General features: G+C 35.9%; 1 pseudogene; it reads left to right on the top strand.

Moving 5' to 3' along the window:
• Positions 1–7,291: 7,291 nt before the first annotated feature.
• LOC145266749 (U2 spliceosomal RNA) lies at positions 7,292–7,455 on the top strand (annotated as a pseudogene).
• The last annotated feature ends 804 nt before the right edge of the window (positions 7,456–8,259 follow it).

The following is an 8,259-nucleotide window of genomic DNA, read 5'->3' as shown; positions in this document are numbered from 1 at the left end:
TCTGTCAAACTCGAGAATCTGCACGGAATTTCAAACGAAACCAATTTAATCCACAGGGGTAGCATGATCTCATTTTATCAGCCATGACCGGATAAAATTCTTAAATGATTGTATTCGTAGTATCGTCTGCACTGGGGATGGTTTATTTGCGAACGTGAGTTTAGAAAGTTAAATTGTTGAAATAATTCCATAGTAATTTAATTCACAACCTCTCAAGCTCGTAGCTGGAGATTGTAGCAAGATTTACGTGGGATGTATAGTTTACTTAAAAAGAATATTTCCATTTCGAAATTCAAAGAAACAAAGTAAGTTAATGTGTTAAAAGAAGACACGTAAGAAAGTAGGGTGTCGAAAGGAAGTATGTGGTTAAGGGGAAGAACAATATGAGTTTAGGCAAGCCCGTTCTTCTGCAGATATCTTAACTGTAATCTCTAAAATTATAGGAGAAATTAGGGTAGTAGGCCTAGATATATCTAAGGCCTTTGACGGGGTTTGGCACGATGGTCTTCTCATGAAAATTAGATCCTATGATATTACTTAACGAATACTTAAATAATTAAACCATGTTGTCCTTTGTGGTCGTATGCTAAAACAATATGATATAAATGCGGGTGTGCCTCAGGGGTCGATTATTCTTGATATTCATGAATGATTTCCCTGATAAAATTGCCTCTGAGATGGGTATATTTGCTGCAAAGAAGGTGCTCTCTCTCTCTCTCTCTCTCTCTCTCTCTCTCTCTCTCTCTCTCTATCGTGCTATAAAATTACTTACGCCTGAAAGTATCCTGTACCTCTACAAGGCTACCTTTGCCCATGTATCGAGTATTGTTGCTACATTTGGACAGGTGCATCTGCTACTAGTCTCTTCCTCTAAGAAAGGGTTTAAAAGAGAGTCGCTGACCGAATAGATCCCGCACTATCAGCTAGGCTTTAACCGCTGTCCCATCGACGAAATGTTGCATACCTCTGCCTGTTTTACAAGTATTTTAATGGTGGATGCTCCGATGAACCACAAGCCATCGTGACCCTTCGACGTAAATACCCCTGACAAACCTGACAAGCACTAAAACACAACCCATAATCATCAGAAAATCCTAGATGTAAGAAAGCCTTCTATTCTAGTAGTTTCTTCCCCAGAACTGCTAGACTTTGGAATTCCCTGCTTCCTTGACTGTACTGACATTCAAAAGTTAAAATGTAAAGTAAACAACCATCTTGCTGCTCAACTCCCTACATAGTACCCTTAAAAATTATATATCAAATAGTAGCCCCCTACATCAAAGTGGCACTGTGCCGCGTTTGGATTGAAAATGCAATAATACAAAAAACTCTCTTGGGGTTTGGGATTAAAAACGTAAAGGAAGTGTTTCGCAGAACACATCTTCTTTGCAAAAGTTTTCGTCTTAAATCAAAAATCAAAAGATTTCTTGTTACGGCCTCATAAGTAATCATACGCAATTCATATCAGCACTCCCATAGTGTTCCTCATATTTCGGCTGATAATCATTTCTATCTAATTAATTTTAATCCTCTTGCGATTCTTGACCTTGATAACTGATGAATCGATACAAAAAAAAAATAATACCAGATTTTTCCGCAGAACTCATTCTCTAAATACGTAATTTCAATTTTTAATTTTTCAGCATCACTATCGCATTAGAGCAGTTATTCTTGTGACTATAATTACGATATAATTATAAATATATATACTTGTGACTTTATTTATTTATTCTTGTGACTTTATTTACATATACTTGTGATTTTAACTATTTATAATTAAAACTATATATATTTGTTCTTGTGACTTTATTTATTCTTGTGACTTTATTTACATATACTTGTGATTTTAATTAATTATAATTAAAAATATATATACTTGTTCTTGTGACTTTATTTATTCTTGTGACTTTATTTACATATACTTGTGATTTTGATTATATATAATTAAAACTATATATACTTCTTCTTGTGACTTTATTTATTCTTGTGACTTTATTTACATATACTTGTGATTTTGATTATATATAATTAAAACTATATATACTTCTTTTTGTGACTTTATTTATTCTTGTGACTTTATTTACATATACGTGTGATTTTATTTACTCATCTTCGTGATTTTATTTACAAAGCGGAACGATAGAATTGTCGCACTGGAAAAGACGTCATGACTCCATTTTCGTTAAAAGAAAAGTTAGTTTCTTTTTCTGTTGCACATTATCTATTGGTCAGTTGTGCACATTATCTATTGGTCAGTTGTGTACATAATCTATTGGTCAGTTGTGTACCTTATCTCTTGGTCAGTTGTGTACCTTATCTCTTGGTCAGTTGTGCACATTATCTATTGGTCAGTTGTGCATATATCTATCGGTCAGTTGTGCATATTATCTATCGGTCAGTTGTGTACATTATCTATCGGTCAGTTGTGCATATTATCTATCGGTCAGTTGTGTACATTATCTATTGGTCAGTTATGTACATTATCTATTGGTCAGTTGTGTACATTATCTATTGGTCAGTTGTGCACATAATCTATTGGTCAGTTGTGTACATAATCTATTGGTCAGTTGTGTACATTATCTATTAGTCAGTTGTGCACATAATCTATTGGTCAGTTGTGTACATTATCTATCGGTAAGTTGTGCACATAATCTATTGGTCAGTTGTGTACATTATCTATTGGTCAGTTGTGTACCTTATCTCTTGGTCAGTTGTGCACATTATCTATTGGTCAGTTGTGCATATTATCTATCGGTCAGTTGTGCACATTATCTATCGGTCAGTTGTGCATATTATCTATCGGTCAGTTGTGTACATTATCTATTGGTCAGTTGTGTACATTATCTATTGGTCAGTTGTGCACATAATCTATTGGTCAGTTGTGTACATTATCTATTGGTCAGTTGTGCACATAATCTATTGGTCAGTTGTGTACATTATCTATCGGTCAGTTGTGCACATAATCTATCGGTCAGTTGTGCACATAATCTATCGGTCAGTTGTGTACATTATCTATTGGTCAGTTGTGTACATTATCTATTGGTCAGTTGTGCACATAATCTAATGGTCAGTTGTGTACATTATCTATTGGTCAGTTGTGCACATAATCTATCGGTCAGTTGTGCACATAATCTATCGGTCAGTTGTGCACATAATCTATCGGTCAGTTGTGCACATAATCTATTGGTCAGTTGTGCACATAATCTATTGGTCAGTTGTGCACATAATCTATTGGTCAGTTGTGTACATAATCTATTGGTCAGTTGTGTACATTATCTATCGGTCAGTTGTGCACATTATCTATCGGTCAGTTGTGCACATAATCTATTGGTCAGTTGTGTACATTATCTATCGGTCAGTTGTGCACATTATCTATCGGTCAGTTGTGCACATAATCTATTGGTCAGTTGTGTACATTATCTATTGGTCAGTTGTGTACCTTATCTCTTGGTCAGTTGTGCACATTATCTATTGGTCAGTTGTGCATATTATCTATCGGTCAGTTGTGCACATTATCTATCGGTCAGTTGTGCATATTATCTATCGGTCAGTTGTGTACATTACCTATCGGTCAGTTGTGCACATTATCTATCGGTCAGTTGTGCATATTATCTATCGGTCAGTTGTGTACATTATCTCTTGGTCAGTTGTGCACATTATCTATTGGTCAGTTGTGTACATAATCTATCGGTCAGTTGTGCACATAATCTATTGGTCAGTTGTGTACATAATCTATCGGTCAGTTGTGCACATAATCTATTGGTCAGTTGTGTACGTTATCTATTGGTCAGTTGTGTACAAATCTCAAGCTCTCTATCGATTCAAGTTATAACAACAGGACCATTGCCAGCACCCTTAAAATGCTAATCTGGATGGTTTAACGCTTGAAGGAACAGCGTAACGAAGTTTCCGGTCACGGTTATGGTCTTTGGTGTTGTTTACAGTGAGGGCCACATCATTCCACCTCACATCCTCGAAGTTGGCTTGAAAGTAAACACCAAAGTGTACCTGGATGTGCTGAAGAGTTTGATGATCCCCTGGTGCATTCAGGTGGCCGCTGGCAGATCCTGGGCGTAGCAACAGGACTCTGTGCCGGCCCCCAAGTCCAAAGAGAACCAGGCTTGGTTTGAGAAGGAGTTTTGTATTTTGTACCGTTCTTTCACTGCCCCCCTCCTTACCTGACCTAAACCTGCTAGACTACTTCATACATCGAGAACATCACCAACATGACCTCCCACAACACGAAAGCCAGCCTGATCGCCGTCATTCGCTATTCGCTGAGTATTCGCCAAGCTCCCGCCGGCGCTTATGGAAAAGGCATGCTCTCAGTTCCAGACCCGTATCGAGACTGTGATTGAGACTGAAGGCGGCTACATTGAATAGATGTCAGCTCTACTACATAATTAAGTCACCTGAATTGATTTTTTCAATAAAAGTTTTAAAATAAAACTATAGTGTTGTTTTCTTTAGGGTGACAATTTTATCATTTCACCCTGTATTTATTCATTTGGACTATATTTACTTATTCTTGCGTCTTTATTTATTCTTGTTGTTATAATTCTAGTCTAGACTAGGACTAGACTAGGGAAACCAACCCCAAAATCAAACACCGCTGCCTTGTGCGCCTTATCACAGCAAAAGGCTAAGTAAGGGATGGGAAATCTGACTTCAAATCCTACTGCTGCCTTGCAGTTTTCCTTAAAAGGCTATGGAACCTCATCCAGAAAGAAAAGGCGTAGTAGCGGACACGATAGGGCGACTGTCTCCCTCACTGAGATTACTTTTGGCCAGAAGCTGTAGCCTCCTCTGTTCGCACCACTGGAAATGAGCATTGGAGGTTCGGAAGGGTGTTTATCTGATGCGCAACAGATACTACACCTAAACTATGCAAGCAAGTTAGGAGCCAAGGTGGAAAGTCCTGTACCAAAGGATAAAGCACTGAAGCCCTGACTAGTCATCGTCAAGGCTGATGGACTACATGATGATGATGATGATGATGATGATGATGATGATGATGAGTTATAATTAATTGTGAAATTATTCACAGATGTACATGACTTTACGTAGACTTGTGACTATAAATACTTATAATTATAACTACATACACTTGTCTTTCTGATTTTATTTCCTCATCCTTGTGCTTTTATTTACATTTTAATTATTCATTTTGCCTATATTTCCTTATCCTTGTGCTTTTCTTTATCTATCTTGCCATTATAATCAATTATCTTTGTGGCATTATTTACTGATACTTGTGACTTAATTTACTCGTTTTTGTGATTTTATTTGATCATCCATTCTCACTCTCTTTACTTATCGTTGTGCTTTTTTTAATCTATCCTTGTAGTTATAATTAATTTGTGACATTATTTGTTGATCCTTGTGGCGTTTTTTACTTATATGTGTGACTTTAATTATTTTTGATTTTGATTTTATTTACATCTCTTTGTGTCATAATTTACGTTTCCTTCTGATTATGTTTATTTCTTTGTGACTTTATTTATTTATCTTTTATTTACTACTCGTTGTGAATTTATTTCTTTATATTATTTACTCATCATTCTGATTTATTTCTTTTTTTACCTACATTTATTTTTTTACCTGCATTTATTTTTTTACCTACATTTATTTTTTTTACCTACATTTATTTTTTTTTACATACATTTATTATTTTACCTACATTTATTTTTTTTTACCTACATTTATTTTTTTACCTACATTTATTTTTTTTTACCTACATTTATTTTTTTTTTACCTACATTTATTTTTTTTTACCTACATTTATTTTTTTTTTACCTACATTTATTTTTTTTTTACCTACATTTATTTTTTTTTACCTACATTTATTATTTTACCTACATTTATTTTTTTTTACCTACATTTATTTTTTTACCTACATTTATTTTTTTTACCTACATTTATTTTTTTTTACCTACATTTATTTTTTTTTACCTACATTTATTTTTTTACCTACATTTATTTATTTTTTACCTACATTTATTTATTCTTGTAACTTTATATATGTTGATTACCTTTTCTTTGTGAATTCATATATTTATCACCGTTACTTTTTAGTAGCGTGCAAACGACTCTATAAGTCACTCTGTCGGTCGGTCCATAACACTTTTTTGCTTGGCCTTTTTGGGTAAGATCTAAGGTCTGTTGTTAATACATGCTGTTCTTAGCTTTTTAAGTTTTTCTCGGACTTTTAGCCAAGATCAAAATGTAGATACGTGTACCCCGCCTAGGTGTGGAACGCGCAGTTCCTTAAAGTAAAATTTAACAAATAGCCTCTCAGCTAGTTGAGTGTGTGTTCCATCCCTCCCTGATTAGGAAGCCTTCAAGATCCCCACCCCCTCCTTCTTGCAATTTTTGTTTTCACCCCCTCCTCTAAATTTCACCCATTTTGGAGAGAAAGAAATACAAACTAACCCCCATCTCTTACCCACAAAATTTTTTTTCTCCATTCACCCCCATCTAGAGGGCATCCCCACTTAGAGACTGACCCACAGAAGTCAGGTTCCTTTTACAACCTGGTGAAACGGCAGTCTAGACGAGGTTGGGAGGGTCCTACTAATCCCCTTCCCCCCCCCGCTCTCGACACAAATGAATTATTGTACCATTTTTATTGTTATCTTTTTTTGTTGTTTTTACACGTCAATAAAAAAATGTTTAAAAAATTGGGAGTTAAGTAGGATATCCCCCAGTATGAAAAGGTGAATGAGATATTATGGTGAAAGATACTAGCTGGGAGAAACTTTTGATTTTGTTTAGTTCTGGAGTGACAAGGATGACCAACGACACCCACAATCCCCCCCCCCTTTTTGAGTTGGTCATGTGCCTAAGTTTTTTGTTCAGTGTTGATTTTCAATGTATTTTTAACATGAATAAAGGATTTAATATCTCAAAGTGTAGTATCTACCCTGGCAGATACTGCAAGCAAACACCACATATGGGGGCAACCCCACGTATAAGACCTTGGTCAATATAGGGGAAACCCTTCATACCAATTTTCACTATCCAGCTCCTCTACTCCCCGGGGACCTGGTCCCCATTTCCCCTTCACTCCTCACATTAAAAATCGGCCTTGTGCCTAATTTGCTCAGTGGGGGAGCAAATGAATACCAACCCCACATATAAGACCTTGGTCAATGTAGGGGCAACCCTTCATACCAATTGTCACTATCCAGCTCCCCTACTCTCCGGGGAGTTTGTCCCCATTTCCCCTTCACTCATCACATTAAAAATCGGCCTTGTGCCTAATTTGCTCAGTAGGGGAGTAAATAAATACAGCTTTTCTTGACCTTTTGGCCAAGATCAAAGTGTAGTATCTGTTCTTACTACATGCTGTACTTATATTTGTAACTTTTCCTTAGCATAGAAGGGTTTCCCCTTCCATGCTAAGGCATTTTTAGTCGCATGAAAGTCACTCCATCGGTCGGTCTGTAACACATTTACATTTTATTTTTTTCTTAAGCAAGGGGTATGGAGTAACATTTTGTCCCCCGATATATCAGAGAGGGCCCTATTTTTTCAATGGGTCCGTCTGTCCGTTAGACCGGATGATTGACGGATAACCGTCCATTAGTTTTTCTGAAATTTTATCACAAATTATATTTTAATATATAAATGTGCATATTAAAAAAAAAATTTTATTTTATTTTTATTTTTTTGCGAAAAATTCTGTTTTGACCTAAAGGGTCAAAAATGGCAAAAAATGACACTTTTTTGTCCCGAAACATTTGATCCATCCATTAGATTTTTCTGAAACTTGTCCAAAATGTGGAGGGCATTGTTCTTAATATAAATTCAGTATGGGTGACCCTGGCAAAAGTCTGGTTTGCATCTCCCGAGGACTTTTAGTGCTGAAAACGCCCTTTCTTCTGGCGCGTTTTTCATATTTCTCAACGAAAACTTGATATGTATGTCTATATAGTGGTTTCCCATGTTGCTGAATGTAAATATACATGTGTTAAGGTGTGAAACTGCGCTGTTTGTCCATTGTAACTGGTATTCGGCATTCCTAGTCGTTTTTAAGGGTTCAAAATGTACCAAAATTGAAAAAAAGGACACTTTTTGCCCCATAAATTTTTACCTATCCATTAAATTTTTCTGAAACTTGTCCAAAATGCGCAGGTCATTGTTCTTAATATGAATTTAGTATGGGTGACCCTAGCAAAATTTTGCTTTGCATCCCCCGGGGACTTTTAGTGCTAAAAATGCTAAGATCAAAGTGTAGTATCTGTTCTTAACCGATGC

The sequence above is a fragment of the Euprymna scolopes genome, chromosome 41 (assembly GCF_053919585.1).
Source record: "Euprymna scolopes isolate OS-2025 chromosome 41, ASM5391958v1, whole genome shotgun sequence".
In the NCBI taxonomy this organism is placed as follows: Eukaryota; Metazoa; Mollusca; class Cephalopoda; order Sepiida; family Sepiolidae; genus Euprymna; species Euprymna scolopes.
The sequence above is the reverse complement of the archived record's forward strand: the minus strand, read 5'-3'. Positions and strand labels throughout refer to the sequence as shown.